This window comes from Camelus dromedarius, chromosome 13 (genome assembly GCF_036321535.1).
Source record: "Camelus dromedarius isolate mCamDro1 chromosome 13, mCamDro1.pat, whole genome shotgun sequence".
Classification (NCBI taxonomy): domain Eukaryota; kingdom Metazoa; phylum Chordata; class Mammalia; order Artiodactyla; family Camelidae; genus Camelus; species Camelus dromedarius.
The window spans coordinates 53,423,856-53,442,594 of NC_087448.1; the positions used below are offsets into that span (position 1 = coordinate 53,423,856).

The 18,739-nt window shown below is 44.3% G+C and overlaps 1 protein-coding gene across 1 annotated transcript in view; it reads right to left on the reverse strand.

Annotated features, from left to right (window-relative positions):
* The window catches only part of SIAH3 (siah E3 ubiquitin protein ligase family member 3), a 62,154-nt gene that overhangs the window by 13,915 nt on the left and 29,500 nt on the right, over nucleotides 1–18,739 (reverse strand). The window lies entirely within an intron of this gene.

Consider the following 18,739-nt stretch of genomic DNA (forward strand, 5'->3'; position numbering starts at 1 on the left):
TAACTGAATTGGATGGAATCACAAAAACATCAAAGCCCTTCCAAATCTCCCTTAAACCTCTCTGACAGCTCTCACCCAAGACCAATGTTCTCACCAGCAACAAGCCTTTTACTAAATATTTTCGTCTCATCATTGGCCAATGGCTGCAGTGTAGAGGGTAATTTAATACATGTAAAGGGCCTAGCGTAGTGCCTGGAACATAGGAGATACTCAGTAACTGATCACTATCATCTTCGTCATCATCATTGTCATCATCACTACTGGCGTTTTGGTCAGTGCAGCCCTGCTAGAAAGTTCAGGTGATCCTGAAAGCAGATCTGGTCACTGGTCCTCCTGCCCTCCCCCCAGTGCACCCCTTTCTCTTCCACTGAGCGAGCATCCCTCCTCAGGCCCCTCACACACGGTGGCTGGGCCTGAACGGCATTGCCTGGGCAATGCCTACCCTTAAGATCAGCTCTCGTTGCTTGGGATCCACCTCCTACTTTCTGTGTCTTTAAAATGTGTCCCCTGAGAGAAAGTTGCCCTGTGTGTCCTTCTGCTTCCCCAGAGCCTCACATCTGCACTGCCCCCTGCTCAGCTGGCATATGGCTCTTAAAACATAGTTGACAAATGAAAATTTGGTAAAGGCAATAATATTCATGTGGCTCTGAGCCATCATGATAAATAACATCTAAATACTCTGCCATGTGGAAGGATTCCTGAAAAAAACAAAAACAAAAACAAAGGTATTGGTCATACCAGGATGGCTTAAATGAAACAGATCAAAAATACCAAGTCTTGGCAAGGATGTGGAACAGTTGAAACCTCAGACACTGCTAATGGGAGTATAAACTGGTACAATCACTTTGGGACACATTTTTGGCAGCATCTGCTAAAGCTAAAGATAGATCAGCCCCTTTGACTCAGCAGTTCCACTCCTGGGCATTTACCTGTTAGGAAACAATTCTCCGTTGGCCCTTTGCATTTCTGCACATCTTGCAAGCAAGGCATTGACTGTCCTTTGCTCCAGTCTATGTTCTCAAGGATGTCTGTGTACTGAACAGCCTTGAGATACAGAGATAGTGTCTCCCTCTGGAGCAAAAAGCAGATTTGTTTACAGCCTGGGGACATAGAGCTTGTATCTCCCTCCAGAGCTAAGGGCAGGCAGGCTGACCATCTCTTATTAAAAAAACCTGGTTTCCCCAAGCATTTACAATGTGTCCTACTGTGTGTGTAGGCATCCTCTGCCCCTCTCTACTTTAATTACCCTGTGGGAATTAGGTCTCAAGGAACTGGTGCAAAAATGCACTCTGGCTACTGCTATTGCAAAGGGTGAGACAACACTCCCTTTATCTCTGACCCAGGAGTGTTGTGTCTTCCACCAGCATCCATGAAATGGGCAGGCTACTTTGTGAGCCTGCAAGTTGAGTAAAATCTCAGATCCTTTATGGTTACATTCAACACCTGACAGAAATGAACATTATGTGATCAGAAAAACAGACGCATGGGTATTTATAGAAGGATTGATTCGTAATAGCCCCAAATCTAAAATCCACTGGAATGTCCTTTCAATGGATGCACTGTGGTGTATTCCCAAATGGAACGCTACCCAGCTATCACAAGACGATGAAAGACTGCTACACATATGGATGCATTTCAGAAACTTGTTGAATAAAGAGAAGCTAGACAGAGAAGAGGACATACTTGATGATTCTACGCGTGTAAAGTTCAAAAACATGCAACACTAACCTATGATGACAGAAGCTTGAACACCAGTTACCTTGTGTGGGGGCACATTGACTGGGAAGGGACATGAGGGCACCTCTGGGGGGGCTGGAAATACTTTAACTCATGATGTAGGTGATGGTTAGATGATTGCATATATAGATAAACATCCGTTGGGCTATATACGAAAGATTTGTGTAATTCACTGCATGCTATACATGAAAACAAAAACAAACAACAAACAAAAAAGAAGAAAGGAAGAGAGCATGGGGTAGCAGGGGGTGGGGAGAGATGGGTGTGGGTGGCCATTGTCTCCAGGTCACTGTTAAAGGGCATATTGTACAGGGCTTACGGCAGAAGCCAGAAAACCTTTTCTTTCATCTTCCCATGTGTTCATTTGACCCTCTGTTGCTCTGGCTGCCTGTGATGCTAATAACTAGGGGGACTGGAGGATGAGGATGGGAGTCACAGCTGGGACCAGCCCTGGGTATCCAGGGAGAGTGAGCATCCCTTGGACATAGAAGGTGGGGTTGTGGCCAACACTCTCAGGGAGACTGGAAACCCGAGGGAAGGGCTGAAATTACGCGCAGCTGTGCCTGGAGTGGGGCAGGCCCAGCCCTTTGGTCCTGTGGGCAGAAGGCTTCTCCCTCAGACTGGATTAGGGGTAAGGACTGAAGCTGGTACCACAGTGTGAGCAAGGATTAGAGGAGACTAATCCCCGGCTTTGGGTCAAGGCCTGGCCGAATCGACATCTCCTCTCGGCAGCACAGCGAGGCTGTCCACACCCCAGGCGGGGAGATGACCGCTAGGGAAAGCTGCTAACGGCTCCAGGTAAATCCCCATAAGCGAGGTGGGGGCAGGTGTTTTATTGACTTGAAAGATTTCCCAGTAGCTGGGTACGTATCTAATAAAAATCTTAGGCTTAAGGGGGAAGACACAGGGAGGCAGAATGGAGAATTGCTGCCCCCTGGGCTTGGGAGGTTAGCAGTCTGGCCAGTCCCTAATAACGCATTCATCCAATATTCATCTTTGAGTTATTACAGTCACTGAGTGTCTCTAAGGTACACGTTTATTAGTGTCCGCTAAGATAATTAGTCCAACATACTTCAAGGCAATTGAAATTGTCCCCGTCAGTGTATTTATTTCCAGGATTCACCATGGCTGCGTTTCAGCATTGGTCCTGTTTTGTTCCCATTTCCCCCATTTCACTTTCTACAAGAGCCCTTAACTCTCCAGCTGGCCCCAGAGGAAGGAGGGCAGGTCCCCAGGCTCTAGCTCAGCTGCCTCTAGGGTCACTTTGGGGGTGGGGGGAGGCTGGCTTCCTCTCTCGCTGCTATTCCCTTGCTCTCAGGAGATGTAGAGGGGAAGTCACAGGACCTACACTTGTGTGGATCTCCCACAGCATCCATTGCAGTTTCACAAGCAGCGAAACTCTCACTACTCTGCTCCAAGTGGGATAGCCCCTCATCCTCAGACACCATGGTGTGCGTGCGAATCACTGGGCCCCTTGTGAAAACAGACTCTGAATCAGCAGGTGTGCGCCGGGCTGAGGTTCTGCGTTCCTAACCAGCTCCCGGGTGCCAGAGCTGCTGGGTCACAGAGCACACTTGGAGAGGAGCAAGGGGCTAGACCCACTCTTCCTCGCCTGCTTGTATCCTGCTGGGCATCCCTTTTGGAATGAAATAGATGATTCTTAATGACCTCAGATAGTCCTCTCAACTCTGATTCTTTGACAACATTCGAGGGTATTTTCATGATGGAGGCAACAGGTCTACCCTATTCACAGACTCACAGCTTGATTTTTCAGTCATACAGGGTCCCCGGTGCCCAGGCAGTGCCTGGAAACACAGATCCGTTTCACAGGAGGGGCAGGGGAAAAGCACAGCTCTGAGGGAATTTTTACACACAGGGTGAAAGTTGGTTTATTGTCTTTCTTTTCATAGTATTTAAAATCATTTTTTAAGGACAGAACTTAGCTTTAATTAATAAATTCTTCATTTTATTACGGTTGCCTACAATTTCCTACTATTTAGTCTAATTGGGTTTTCATGTTTGGAATTTAGAAGCAGCTTCCTTCTCTGAGTTTTCAGTAGTAAAACATAAATAAACATCACCCGCTTTAGCAGTGTCCATTGACTTCCATGCCCTTTTGCTGCCACATAGTGATCCATTCATTCATTCATTCATTCACTCACTCACTCATTTGTTCAGTTACCATGTGCCATGAGAGATGCCGGGGATAAAATGGTGAACAGGACAAATGTGGTCTCTGTCTTCATGGAGCCGACCTTCCTAGCAGGGGAGGCAGATGCTCGCAGGGGTCAGGGAGGGCTTTGTAGGAGAATGATCAAGGCTGTGCCTTGTCAAGGTCTTGCAGAGAGAGGTCTGGGTGCAAACTATCCTGTCCTTTTCTGCTTTCTTCTCTCTTAATGTTGAACCCAACAGGAGGGGAGGGAAGTTAAGAGGGAGGAGAAAGTACCTTGGATGGGAGGTGAGGAAAGAGCTGGAAACCACTCTAGAATCTAAAGGTCTGATCTCTGTGTGAACTGCTTTCCAAAGAAGTAGAGTTTGTAAGGACCTTATCCTCTACCACCCCTGCCCAGGTCCCATCCCCCATTCCACCGCGGCCAAAAAATTCTTCCGCGAACCTAATATTGAGGGATATTTCGAAAGGAAGATAAGTTGATAATGGCACAAAAGCCTTCCTCTGTAAAACACAGAAATGGCAAGTCCTCGATCCTGGCCCTGCTAAAGTGCCAGGCACACGACAGAGTCAGAGAACAGAAGTCTCTTAGTTTCTCCCCTAATGTTACTGTAACTCGGCATTTCTACAGCATTTGATCTCGGCCAAGCACTTTAACGGTAATTTCCTGACTAATCTTCTCACGTCTTTATGGACCGGCCACAGGGTGAAACTTAAATTTCCTTGTGTTGGCTAAGAAAGAAACTGAGGCGTTGAGTCAAACCCCCTTCCCCACCACCGTGTGTGATGGGGAGTGGGCCAGGGCACCTGGCAGTGAAGGCTCATGAGGAGATGAGATGTGGTCCCAATTCTTCCGCTCCTTACAAAACCAAAAGCAGCTCTTTTCACTTTTCTAGGCCTTTATTTCCATGGCTGTAAGATGAGAACGATAGTGCCCACCCCTCAACCAGAGGATATGAAGGAGATGTTAAAATGTGTTTTAAATGGTGAAATGTATTTGGAAGAAAGTATTATATAGATGCAAATCATGGAAGGGTGTGCCCCCAACATCCTTGTCGTTCATGGCTGACGCCTGCTGAGGACCTGTGCTAAGTGCATTACATGCATCATCTCATCTAATCCTCCTCTGTGCTGCAGGAGGTGGGGACCATTATCTCTAGCAATTTGCATCCAGGGAAACTAGAGCACAGAAAGGAGAGGGTATTTCCCAAGACTCCAGGGTTAGCAGTAGTGAAGCTCGGTTTCCATCCTCAGGAGTCTGGCTTCTAAGCACAGGAACCGAGGCCCCCAGGACTCCCTGCCCCCTCTCTGTGTGCCGCCAAAGCTCAGTTATCTGCCTGTGGATTATCTGCACCTCATTTTTCATTTCATTCCGAGCTGACTTTTTCCTGCCATCCAGTTCAGCTCATTAGTTGCAAGGGGAGCTCATGGACTTAGAACTAATCCTAATATTAAGTAAAGAGCAAAGCATAATTAGGAAGATAAATCTTCTGGGGGAAAAACATATGTAACATATTCCAAAGTCAAGCATGGGTGATTTTTCCCGTCTTTGAGATGATCTGCACGACTGTTCTCTTTTTCTAGCACAGATAACTGTGGGTTGATGGAGGAGTTTGTTTTAAACATTTTTTTTTTTTTTCTGACCAGAAGGGAATGTATTCTGGTCAAAGAAATTTCAGAAATTCTGCATATCCTAAAGAAAGAAACAGAAAACTCAGAAGGCCACTGTCCTGTCCATACCAACTAGTGATGTTTTGATGTATACTTTCTTCAATGCCTTTTACAGATGAATATCTAAATATTATATACATTGTCTTTTAAGCTGTTTTTTCCGTTTAATAGCTTATGGAACAATACATGTAAAAAATGTTGATTAACACCATCATTTTTATTGGCTCCATTGGCCTCGGAGAACTCAGGGAGAACTCATATGGAACTGACATAATTGGTTTCATTCAGATCTGACTAGGAGAGACACTGTCACCACATGCATCCGATCATTTATTAGTTCCTTCCTTCAGCAGACCTGCCAGATATTGGGCATAAAAAGAAAACTAAGATTCAGTTCAGATCTTCAAAGAGTTCTGTGTCTTGTTTCAGAGACTCTGCATCAATTTCTTTTGTGGCACAATCTCATTGTCCTCCGTGGCCCCCTCCTCCCTCATCCTCATCGTCCAAGACGTAGCTTTGTCACTGGGAGCAGCCAGGCCTTATTCACAGACCCTCCCCCACTTCCAATCCCTTCCTTTTTTTTTTTTTGCCTCTGGGTTTAACAGTAGCATAAAACTAATTTATAGCTCTTGCCAGGAAGAGGACAAATTTTCATCTCAGCCCGTCATGCGAAAAGCTCTAGTACAAATGAATAATTGTTGACCCATGCTACCTATTAGAGATTGTGCTGGGGTCACCTCGTTTGTTGTTTTAACACAAGAAATTAAGGGCCCTGGGAAGGGTTTCCACAGGGACTGAATTGGTAATGAGGTAGAACATTGTCTTTGTGGGTGACCTCTGCTGGTACCATGTTCACGGCGGGGAGGGGGAGGGGGAGGGGGCCGCACTGCCACGACTATCCCACGAGAAGGGCCGGCTCTGCCTGTGTCCGCTTTTGATTGTAGGCTCAGGGCCATTTCCCCCCAGGGTTCTTATCAACGAGCATATGCCTGAGGAGCAACTAAAATATGCTGGCCTCTTCGTGATGCGTTGGAGGGAGTGTGGTCATAGGCATTGCTATTTTGGCCATCAGAGGTTTCGCCAACACAGGCCATATGTGAAGCCATATGCTTCTGTGGTGTAAGGGTGTGTGGAGTGATTCAGGCTGCGTTCTATTCAGTATCAAATGTCTTGAGTTGTAGGAAAAGGCTTGTACAGGAGGTAACCCTTGAAACAGGCCAGAAACAGTGGATGAAAGCTGGGTGGTGGAAGGGCGAAGAGAGTGCTCCCAGAGGATGGGGGACAGGTTGCGCATGGCTCCGGGTTGGAAAGGTGCGACCGTGTGCCCAAGAGCTTTGAAAGGAAGATGAGGGGTGGGGGGGGATGGCACGGGGGTTCACTTTGGATTGATTGCTCCATATACTAGCTATATGATCATGATACACAGGGTGTATTGAATATGACATGCCTTCTAATACTAGTGACTAAAAATTGTAATGGAAATAAATGTCTGTAGAGCTTTTCGCACAGCCTGGGGCTCAACCGATATTGAATAACATGTTACATTATTCATTATTTTGCCATCTTTTCAGTCCCTGAACCATCACTTTAGCATTTTTAAAAGTGTTTTCATACCCAGTGTCTCATGTAATCCCAAATATAGGGAAGGTCAGGTGCCCTTGTCACCCAGTCGATGACATTTGCTGATAGCCCCAATCCAGGCATTGGTCGAGGCCTGGAGAAAAAGACACTGAGTGGCAGGGAGGCTGAGTTTTTGTGGCGGTTTCACCTGTCCATGCTGACTCTGGAAGACATGGGTAGCAGGAGGGGAAAATGCTTTTCATGGAGACTGGGACATTATGTAATAGAATCAACCAGAAAATTGGTAAAAAGAGTTTAAAATTCAATAAAGTGGCAGAATGACAGGAATCCAGTTTTTTCCCAACCACTGAGCCCTGACCTGATGATCAGGGTGGCGAGGTTCTAGCGTGAAGGAGGGTGAGCCAGGGAAGGAACTGTTGAGTTAATCCGTCTTTTGCATCTTGGAGGAAGGTCCTGAGCAGAAGGGAGAGTGGGAAGAGCTTCTGGATGATGAGCATAATTGTCCACCAAGATACTCATCCACTAGACGGGGGAGTCACACTTGCTGTCACTATGAGCCACAGTTCATGTGTAGGGACTGGGGATGCTCTGGGGTGATGCAGAATTTTAAAGCAGAGATCAGAGGCCTGGGTGAGCTTTGTGAAAGTGCCCAGCTAGCTCCAGTTCTGCATTCAGCAGGTTGCCATCCCTAATTAATATGCACTAGGTGAGCTAAAGAAGGCAGAACCAGGGGTTCTAGGTTGAAGCCACCATGGACCATAAAGCCTGCTCAGTAGAGTGCGGGCAGGAGTGACTTACTGTCTAAGTAGTTTGAAAGTGGGAGCTGCACTGTATCCAACTCTGACCTGCTCGGGTCAGTGGTGGGTGTGTAGAGGTGATTGAGTAGTGTCTGTTGATTTGCCTAAAGCTGGGATGCATGAGTTTCGTTTTATTCATTCATTCATTCTTTTTTATTTTTAAATTTTTATTAATTAGGTTTATTTATTTTTGGAGGAGGTACTGGGGATTGAACCCAGGGCCTCGTGCATGCTAGGCATATGCTCTACCACTTGAGCTATACCCTCCCCCCATTCATTCATTCTTTCATTCACTTATCACATTTTATCAGTGATCTTCCTTGTGCCAGAAACTGTGATATATTCTGATGATAAAATGATAAATAAGACCTAGGATCTGCCCCCTAAAGAGAGGACAGTCTGATGGTGGGACACGCTGAAAAACAGACAACTGTCATACAGGTGTGGTCAGTGCTATGGTAGAAATTAGCCCAGGGTGCAGTGGGAGCAGAGGAGAGACAAAGAGATAAACCTGCCGCAGGAAAGGCTCAGGATGGAGGTGGTAGCTGAGCTGAGCCTTGAAGAACTAGGGGGGACTATTTTGGCAAAGGGCAGGTTGTGGGGAGAAGGAAAGGACATTTAGGTAGACAAAAAGCAAGGACATGTCAACAGAGTTGAAAGCTACAAATGGTTCAGCCAGCCTGGGAGGTCAAGTTGGTCAAGGTCGAAGTGAGAATGATGAGAAGTGACACAGAGGAGGCCACTGAGCTAAGGATGCCCTAGATAAGGAGTTTGGGTCTTGTGGTGGAGGCTCTGGTGGGGCCACTAAAGGATTTTAGGTGGGAGGGGAAAGAGGTTGATGTAAACAAATTTCTTACTAAAAATTTGCCAGGTAACTGTGGTGGGATGTAAAATTAGTAGCAGTTAAAATGTATATTTTTACTCAATTACATTTACCCCTTTTTAGAGATGCGTTATGTTGTATGCTGAAAACAGACTGATTGCTAAAAAATAAATTGTGGTTGGAAGTTTTACAAATAGAATGCTTTTACACATTACATTAAAAAAACAGAATCATAATCATTTTATATGTTATTTAGGTGAGTTCATTATTACTGTTCCTATTGTTAATACATAGATATAAATACATATGAATTAAAACAAATCTATTTTTAAAAAGCAAAGAGTCCTTTTACATTTCAAATACTCTTATCTTTTACTGTAAAGTCATACATTCAAGTTTTGTGTACAATGTCAGATTTTTAAAAAATTATATTTTTGAACTCATGTTAGAGAAAAATTGCAAAAAAGAGTACATACAGAGATTTCCCATGTACTGTGAATCTCACTTCATCTAATGCTAACATCTTATACAACCATCTTGCAATGATCAAAATCAGGAAAATAAAATTGGTACAATGCTCTTAACTAATTACAGATCTTCTTCAAATTTAGAAATAAGCTACTTCCTGAGTAGCTTGATTCTTGATTACTGTATGTTCATTCAGGGAATCACTCAGCTGGAGCATGACAAGACTAAGAAGAAAATGGCCATTGCCTTGGTGGAACGTACACCAAGTGTCCTGTATGCAGAACGTGGGTTGAGTGAGCAGAATCTAACTTCTTGTTTCACATTTGAATTGATCCACCGGGGCTAGTGTGCCAAGGTGGAACACACAGAGGGTTCTCCTTTCCCCCAGAGAACAACTTGAGTCATTATTAAAGGGCAGTGTACAAGTATGAAATGAGAATAAGCTCAGAGAGGAAATTCGTAGAAATCATAAAACACTCTTTTACGTCAGCCTATGCAAATGTATGTACACTTTCCCTAGAAGAGATAAGTTATCAAAAGTCATCTCAGAAGAGATGGAAAATCTGAACAGATTCACTGCTAAGAAGCAATAGCTGTTGCTCCTCACTCACACCCTCCCAGGATGCAACCACCAGGCCCAGATGGTTCCACAGAGGAATTCCATCTTCACCAAACAGATGATCCTTACCTTATTTAAATTGTTAAGCAGACCAAAAGGAAGTCTGATTTTTAGAAAATCATCAAAATATTAACAATAAAATTTAATGGAAATAACATAAAAAGAGAAGTTAGACTGATCTCACTTATGAATCCTGAATGTAAAATTCTAAATAAAATGGTACAGAGTGTGGCAGCAGCATGTTGAGAGAATAGTATGCCTTGGCTAAGAAGGGTTCATATTAGGAATGCAGTTATGATTCACTATTTAGAAAGCTATTAATATGACTTATCATATCAATAGATCAAAAAGAATTACATAATCATCTTCTTAGATGTTGAAAAGATGTTTGATAAAGCGCAAAAATGAGAGAAACTATCTGCAGATCATGTATCCAATCAGCGGCTTGTATCCAGAATATATAAAGAACTCTTACAACTCAACAACAAAAAGACAAATAACCCAATTAAGAAATGGGTTAAGGATTTGAATGTGCAATTCTCAGAAGAAGATACATAGCCAATAAGCACACGAAAAACATGTTCAATGTCATCAGCTTTTAGGGAAATTCAATTCAAAACCATAATGAGATACCACTTCACACCCACTAGGATGGCTAAAATGGAAAAGTCAGATAGTGGTTAGGAAGAATGACCAAATTCAACCACTGAGAGCACATAGGACAGTGTCTATCAGCTCACGTGCTAAGTGTCAAAAGTTTTAGGAATTTTTTGAACTGATTGTTAAACCCAGCCATTACTAAAAGTAAATCATGTAAACTGACAGATAAATTACATTCAAAACAAAGGTAGTAAATACTCAAAATTCATCACTTCCTAATCATTTTACTATTATATGTGTTCTTAAGGTTATTTATATATCTATAAATCTGTGTTTATAACTTTCTGTATGTGGTTAGAGATACTAAATAATGGTAAACATCTCTCCCCAACTTTATGTACAGTGTCATGTAGGTAGCTTGAAATTAGCCATGGTGAGAGTATTGAGGGAATTGGCAAATGCTGGAAATCAGGGCTTAATTTCCTGGGTTTGGTTTTTTTTTTTTTATATAGAGTAGATTGAGGAAAGTAATGGAGAAAATGTTAATAAGGCAAATTAAATTTAAAAGTGTGTAATGGATATAGCTGTAACTTTGTGTTAAATAGTGCAAAAAACTGAGGACATTTTTTTTTAGTATTCTAAAATTATTACCTGATTCAGCCAAGGGGACATTGACATCACTGAGGAGTGATATTCTGACATTTACCTTTGCTGTTTCACTTTTATCTTGTTAACCTAAAACAATCAAGCTGGGAAATCCCACACATTCATCAATGTTGTGGTGACTTCTCATTGCAATCTGATTTTGTTAAATGATTTTGAATTGCACCTGTAGGTTGACTCTGGGTACAAGAATTCAGCAAAACCAATGAAGGCATTCTGTGTAGCTATTTGGAGTTTAAAATTAAGAATACTGTATATTTTATTATTTGAAAAAATTGTGTTGCACATCCCTTATAGCAGTAAAATTTATAATAAACTTTTGTGCGCATGAATGTACATACTACCCACCTCCCCAGAGAGCTGATTGTTAAACATCTACCAGAACATGACTTCACAGATCCCTCAAAGCTTGGACACAACTCTGAGCAAAAGTGGGGAATCTTCCGCTTGGCTAAGATTAAGTTTCCACTCTTGATGGAAAGGGAATCCAAAATATATATTAAATTCAGTTATAGGGAAAAGATTGTTGCATTTATTGCATTCCTCAGATTATGAACATGTTTAAAATTTCTCATCTGAAGGAGCTTAGTTGAGTAAGAAGCTTCTGAAACCAGAGTGCCCCCTGTTTACACCTTCAGCATCATGTCCCACATGGTGAATGACTGGGCTTCCAACCCTGTTGTAACAATATTGATGGTCCCTTCCCGGTCCTGATACATAAAAGAAGTCGATGAGGGTCAATGAGTCCTGAAGCGGGCATAAATCCTAAGGCTGCCCTGCATCACCTTTGACCTTTCCGCAGCCTCTGCCTTCAGGTAATTGGCTGAGTTGTAAGGAGTTAGGGTGGAGGGAATTGGGGATGTTGGGGACTCCATAGAACTGAGCCCTTTAAATGGACTCCATAATTTCCATTCCACACTTAAGGCTACACTGGAAATTTATAGACTGTGGTTTGGAAATCATTACAAGTACTAGACATGTTTTTTTGCCTGCAGATCATTGGAATGAGAATCTCTGGATGTCATAACGAATGCCCCAGATAAATCACATGTGCCCACTGGAGATGGAGAGCTGTGTCTCATGGAGAAATTGTTAGGCTTGACTCCTGATCGTGGGCAGAATCAGCTGCTTTGTGACTGCAAGGAAAGTTTCAGCCAAGAGTATCAGTAATTTGGACTGTCTTCCTCTAGTCGGGCTGAGACTCAAGTCAGGGAACACTGGGCTCAAAAGTGTCCAGAGTGCTTACCCAAGAAGGTCCTAGCTTCATACTGACCTTTTAAAATGTTAAAATGTAAAATTGCTTTTTAAAAGGCAAGAGAAGACTGTATATGCATAATGCCATTTAATGCTCTTCTTACAAAAAATACAATCAAACATATTGTGTTAAAAATCTACTAGAAGTGCAAACACCAGAATATTAGTTGTGATTATCTCTGGGTGGGATTGATTATAGGCAATTTTTTCTTAGTGGCTTTCTATATTTTATAAGCATCCTTACAGAGCATGTGCTGGTTTGGTCATTAGAAAAATAAATGTTATTTTAAAAATAATGTGTGTAGAGGGGAGAGGAGAGAAAGAAAGACGAAGGGAAGGAGAGGAACAAACAAAGCAAAAACAGAAAAAAGGACACTTCCTCCTGTCAGCAGCCCAAGCCCAGGGCTGTCGCTCAGCCAACGGCCCCCATTTGAGCTAGTCCTGACCCACAGTGCGTGAAGTTCCTAAACCAGTACAAAGTCCTGGGGCAGCGAGCTGAAGGCACAGTCCAGCAAGGGTTACTGAAAGCTGTCAGCTTAGATCACAGTCCTCCCCTAGGAGGTGCCAGGGTCCTCCCGCTGCTCAACCCAAACTCAGACAAGCAGGTCCAGCCCTGTCCCGAGTGCATGGGGGATGCTCCGCAGTGGCTAGCTGGCTCAATGGATGGATGCTTTTCTGCTTCGCCATGGGGTCAGCTTGCACACAGGGTACTGGGTGAGGAATGGCTTTCACCAGGAGCTCACATATATCTCAACTTTTGCACATGTTGTCAGGCTGATGTAGTGCTACTGCAAACCACTCTGTATACTTAAAATCCAGGAGGCATTTTTCAAACTCTGCTACCAGTGGCTGGTATTTGGTGGCTTAGACATGGGGTAGTGATGTGTCCTGGAATTGGAGCAAATCACTCGCAGGAAATAGAAAAATGCTGCTACAGGGACCGATGTAGGACTGGAATTTTAGCTCAGTGTTTGTCTGGAGCTAGTCAGTTTCTCCACTTCAAACCCTTTGAGAAACAATGTGCTGCTATAGTCATGTGACTGACAGGAGTTTGAAATTGATACTCTACCAAAACGATTATTTCGAACAAATTCTGCTGCTAAAATTTAACTATGCATTGTCACTTCCGATTCAGTTACAAGCAGCTCCGGAGATACAAAGCAACAAACTGTACAACTTCCCCTGGGTCCTCTGGTTCATTGTCTTTAATTAGAATGAGGGTCTGCATGTACAGTGCCTGAAAGGGCCTGGGACAGACTTTCCAGAAATCAGGCATAGAGTCAGAAAGAAAGAAACTGCATAGCTTGCATGCACATATCTTTCTGGCTGGCTTCTATGGGAGTATGGTGGAGGAAATATTCTGTTATGCCCAGGAGGGGTAAAATAGGGAAGAAGTTAAGAGCATGAATTTTGGAGACCTGGATTTGAGTCCTGATTCAGCTGTTCATTCACTGTGCAACCTGGGGAAAGTAACTTAACCTCTCTGAGCTTCATATGTAAAATTAGGACAATAAGAAAAGTTCTGTCCTAGGATAATTTTAAGAATTAAAAGAGAGATTCACACACCTTAGCCCATTGTCTGGGACAGAGGAACTGCTAATCGCTGTTGGTGGTAGTGATGACAGTGATGATGATGATGATGATGATGATGATGATGATGATGATGATGATGATGATTTTCGGGGCAGGACTAGTCAGAGGGGGTGAAGGGTGGTGGTAGTTGGTACTCTGCCCATGAGGGAGGCAATGAACATTTCCTAAGGGAAATGGATGTCTTCAGCCTAACTAGATTTTGAAAATTCTGTAATTAGGCTTTGTTGATAGGACAAATAGATGTTCTTGAAAAGCACTTTTAATGCCCTCTAAATGCCACCTCTTATGGGTGACTTTTTTTTTTTTTTTTAATTTCAGGAAACCACTTTAGGGTCTTAGGGCTATGAAACTGTGGTCCTGGCACACTTCCTGTCCTGAAGTTTCTTGCAGACAGGAGACAACCAATTTTGTTGTCACCTGCTCCGGTTGCTTCTTCCAAGGGTGCCCAGGGCTGTCCTATCCTGGAGTTTGCGCCTCTTGATTTACCTTGTGCTCCTCGAGTGCAGCAGCCTCTGCTGACCTAGGCCTCAGAGGTCGTTTTGGGGAAGGAGTCCCCAGAGGAGAGGTGCCAGGTGTCACGGGGGAACCAGAGAGCTTTCAGCCTGGTCGTCGTGACGTGAGGAGGGCTCAGGGACTCCGCACTGGAATCCTGTGGGAAACCTCCACTCAAACTTCCAGATTCCTCAGCTGTCGACTGAGGAGGGGTGGATCTCCCAGGCCTGGACTCAGAGCACAGGAGCCAGGCCCTCCCTGTGCCCTCCTTTTAGCCTAGAGCCATTCATCCAAAGGACACCTCCCAGCACAGGTGGAGATGGAGAGGAAACAAATGAGTTAGGCTCCAGCAGACCAGGGACTTCTGAGGAGGAGTGCCAGTGGCTGCCCACGCTGTTTGATGCAGAAACGTGGCCTGAGGGTTGATAACGCAGGGCGTTAATCTCCCAGGGTGTTCTCTTTTTGTCCTCGCCCAAACCCCAGGAGAGAGAATGGACCAGCCCTATGAGCCCATTTGATGCATGAGGAAACAGAGTCAGAGAGGGGACACAACTGGACAAAATCCTCACAGCTAGGATGTGGCCGGGTGATGGCCAGGATGTAGGAATAAGATGTAGTCCTGCTCCTAGTTCAGCCTTTTTTTCTTTTCCACCTGAAAGAGGTTAAAAACAATGCCTGCTAAAGAGCCTTCCCCAAAGACTTTTTTTAACAGCCTCCCATTAATCCTCACAGTCATTCTGGAGCAGCGGGTGGCTAATATTATAATGATTATGATGATCGTTATCATGACATAGAGTCACCGGAAGCCTGAGGCACAGCTTCCTTTAAGTCATGCTTTTCTGTGACACGTGTGGGTGTGTAGATTGATAGATAGATCAGACCTCCCCATACCCACGAGTGTCCAGGTGAGGCAGCTTTCGCTGACAGCTGAGACTGTGGCCAGAAGTCCCCGCACTTGTAAGCAGAATTCCCTACGATTTTCTGATGATCTAGAGGCACAAAAGCCTTTGTGGATGACCTGCACAGGGAGTTAAGACAATTAGAGAAAGCTGTGGGTGTCTTCACAGGCTCAATTACAGGCGCAAATAAGGGTGCTGGGCCCCTTTTGGCCAGAGATATGAGGCCAGGCTGCTTCGGGAGCAGAAGGCAGGCAGCCAGCATGCCGAGGCCCACCCAGGCCTTCCAGGCTCCCACGGGGGCAGCTGGGAAGTGAGGGGGTACCCAGCCCTTGCTCTTGGCACCGTCCACGCTCGGAAGCAGGTTGGCCAGACTGAGCAGGAGGGTGGTGAGTCTGCCCCAGGACCAGCTCCTGGTTCACTGCTGGCCTCAGCTCTTTACTATGTGAGGCTCTCATGCAGCTGAGAAGGGGAGAGGCCGAGGGTGGGAAGGAAGCTGTTTGGCTTCCACGGCGGAAGGAGCAAGAAGAAAACCCCAGTGCTGGGGAACCTGGATGCTATGATCTGAATGTTTGTGTCCCCCTCAAATTCATATGTCAGAATCCTAAAGCCCAGTGTGATGATACTAGTAGGTGGGGCCTTTGGGAGGTGCTCATAAGAATGGAACCGACATGAGTGGGATTAGTGCTCTTCTAAAAGAGGCTCCAAAATGGTGTTGGGAAAACTGGACAGCAGCATGTAAAACAATGAAGCTAGAACACTCCCTTACACCATATACAAAAATCAACTCAAAATGGATCAAAGACTTAAACATAAGACAAGATACAATAAACCTCCTAGAGGAAAATATAGGCAAAACATTATGTGACATACATTTCAAAAATTTTCTCCTAGAAGAAATAAAAGCAAGAATAAACAAATGGGACCTAATGAAACTTACAAGCTTCTGCACAGCAAAGGAAACCAGAAGTAAAACAAGAAGAAAACCTACGGAATGGGAGAAAATTTTTGCAAGTGAAACCGACAAAGGCTTGATCTCCAGAATATATAAGCAGCTCATACGACTCAATAAGAAAAAAATAAACAACCCAATCCAAAAATGGGCAGAAGACCTAAACAAGCAATTCTCCAAGGAAGACATACAAATGATCTAAAAAGCACATGAAAAAATGCTCAATATCACTAATTATCAGAGAAATGCAAATCAAAACTACAATGAGGTATCACCTCACACCAGTCAGAATGGCCATCATTCAAAAATCCACAAATGACAAATGCTAGAGAGGCTGTGGAGAAAGGGGAACCCTCCTACACTGCTGGTGGGAATGCAGTTTGGTGCAGCCACTATGGAAAACAGTGTGGAGATTCCTCAAAAGACTAGGAATAGACTTACCATATGACCCAGGAATCCCACTCCTGGGCTTGTATCCAGAAGGAAATCTACTTCAGGATGACACCTGCACCCCAATGTTCATAGCAGCACTATTTACAATAGCCAAAACATGGAAACAGCCTAAATGTCTGTCAACAGGTGACTGGATAAAGAAGAAGTGGTATATTTATACAATGGAATACTACTCAGCCTTAAAAACCGACAACATAATGCCATTTGCAGCAACATGGATGCTCCTGGAGAATGTCATTCTAAGTGAAGTAAGCCAGAAAGAGAAAGAAAAATACCATATGAGATCGCTCATATGTGGAATCTAAAAAACAAAAACAAAAACAAACAAACAAACAAACAAAAACAAAGCATAAATACAGGACAGAAATAGACTTACAGACAGAGAATACAGACTTGTGGTTACCAGGGGGGTGGAGGGTGGGAAGGGATAGACTGGGATTTCAAAATTGTAGAATAGATAAACAAGATTACACTGTATAGCACAGGGAAATATACACAAAATGTTATGGTAGCTCAGAGAGAAAAAAATGTGACAATGAGTGTGTATATGTCCATGAATGACTGAAAAATTGTGCTGAACACTGGAATTTGACACAACATTGTAAAATGATTATAAATCAATAAAAAATGTTAAAAAAAAAAAAAAGAGGCTCCAAAGAGCTCCCTTGCTCCTTCAGCCATGTGAGGACACGTGACCCAGAAGAGGGCCCTCACATGATCATGCTGTCACCCTGATCTCAGGCTTCCAGCCTCCACAGGCATGAGCCATACACTCCTGTTGTTTAGAAAATGCCTGGTGTGTGGTACTTCGTGTCCGCAGCCCAAATGGACTAAGACACCAGAGATGGTTGTTCTTGGGGTCCTGTGTCCAAGGCCGCTTTAGCCAGCTTGGTGATGACAAGCCCTCTGCCCAGCCTTGCAGTCACTCCTTCATTCTCTCATCTGTCTGAACTAAAGGTTCAGGAGGCTGTAGCAGAATATTATGGATGGGGTGGCTTACGGGACACTTTCTTTCTTACAGTTCTGGAGGCTGGGAATCCAAGATGGAGGTGCAGGCAGCTCCAGTGTCTGGTGAGAGCCGTCTTCCTGGTTTGCAGATGACCGTCTTCTTGCCGGAGCTCTAGCTCTTCCTCTTCTTAGAAGGAAGACATTAATCCCATCATGGGGGATCCACCCTCATACCCTCATCTAAACCTAATTACCCCAAAGGCTCCACCTCTTAATATCTTCCCATTGGAGGCTAAGGTTTCCATATAGGAATTTGGGGGGGGGGGGGGGAACATGCACATGAAGTCCATAGCACTCATCCATCCACTCAAGAAGTGTTTTTGAAGCCTTGTCCCCAAGGCACTGACAGTTGAGTGGGAGAAACTGACAAGTAACCAGCCATGACATTACACGGGAGAAGTGCCCTGACATGGTGTAGTCACTGGGTGTCGGGGGATATTTAAGAGGGAAACCAGCACCATCTCGGGGTATCAGGGAAGGCTCCTCAGAAGAAAGGACCTCTCAGGGAATGAGTAAGAACTAGGCAAGCAAAGAGAAACGGGAGCAGGCTTGCTGGCACAGAGCAGCACATGCAGTCTATAGGCTTCATTCTCATCTTGGCTCCTCACCACAACCCCATGCTGCTCAGATCCTTCTGGACCTCTGGGGGAAGTCATAAGTTTGTTTGCCTGTGAAGATCCGGCAGAAATAAAAATCAATCACTCTGGGAGCTTTCTGGAGAGGGGCTGTACTGCTGTATTTCATTTTTCTGGATGTGGTAGTTAATTTTATGTGTCAGCTTAGCTAGGCTACGGTAACCAGATATCTGGTCAAACACCAATGCAGATGTTGCTATGAAGCTATTTTGGGGATTAGATTAACATTTAAACTAGTAGACTCTGAGTAGAGTCTCCACAGTGTGGGTGGGCCTCATCTGATCAGTTGAAGGCCTTGAGAGAGAACAGACTGACATCCCCTGAGGA